Below are 996 nucleotides of genomic sequence, written 5' to 3' on the forward strand. Positions count from 1 at the left end.
GGGGGGGGGGGAAGAAAACTGGTTTATTCAGGTGAACAAATCTGGATTGCTCAGCTGCCTCAAACCTTGGCCATCCTGTTCAGATTTTGTGGCCCCAGGTTATTATATGAGGTTAGCATGTCAACTATGGAAACTGTGGAGAAGATCAGCAGTTGAGGCGGTGGCTTAGCAATGAACCTAAACAGCATCATTATTTATAGGTGAACCAACTATTCAGTTGCCTTTCCTGGGAGTTTGTAGTGTCAAGAACAAGAGAAGCCATGACATACAGAGACACAAAAGTGACAGGAGATGGCTTTGAAGATAAAGGCTCCACACCCCACGATGATGCCCAGAAACACTGTCATTGCCGTCTCCACCCCTGCCAACCAATTCTATTCCCCCATTATTTTCCTCCTCCTCCCTAACCCTAACCTTTGCATACCTTCTCATTTCTCTGTGTTTTTCTTCATCAATAACAACTCCCTTGTTATCACCTGCAATGGCCCCTCACATATCTACTGCAGTCCCTGCCTCTCAGCCCCTCCTATATTACACTCCATCACTTGCTACTCTCACCTCTTTCCAACCCATCTCTCTCACCTCTGCCAGTGTCCCTCGAAGGCATGTCTCCACGCATCTTTGCCACCACCTCACATCTTACTCTCTAACCCACTCTCTCTCTTTTTCCAACTGGGATATCCACGTATCTCCTCCGACAGCAACACACCTGTCCTCGCACCCACCATCTCTCAACTGACATAAAGCCGCCTCAATACTTCTCTTGCAAATTGCTTGGTGACCTTGTTGGTGATGAAACCACGCAAGAAGCACCCAGTAGTCTCTTTCTGAAGTGGTTGGCGTTAGGAAAGGCATCCGGCCGCAGAACCGTGCCAAAACAATGGAACCTGGTGCAGTTGCTGTCAAACCGTCCGGCCCATGCTAACATGGGAAACAAGCGTTAAATGATGACGATGATATATCTATCCATCCATCTCTCTCTCTCTCTCTCTCTCT

The 996-nt window shown here is 47.9% G+C and overlaps 1 protein-coding gene across 5 annotated transcripts in view; it reads left to right on the plus strand.

The window, feature by feature from the left end:
* Positions 1–996, plus strand: part of LOC106874074 (cAMP-dependent protein kinase catalytic subunit 1) — a 123,852-nt gene that overhangs the window by 55,831 nt on the left and 67,025 nt on the right. The gene's annotated exons all lie outside the window — the stretch shown is intronic.

The sequence above is a fragment of the Octopus bimaculoides genome, chromosome 28 (assembly GCF_001194135.2).
Source record: "Octopus bimaculoides isolate UCB-OBI-ISO-001 chromosome 28, ASM119413v2, whole genome shotgun sequence".
NCBI classification, from domain to species: domain Eukaryota; kingdom Metazoa; phylum Mollusca; class Cephalopoda; order Octopoda; family Octopodidae; genus Octopus; species Octopus bimaculoides.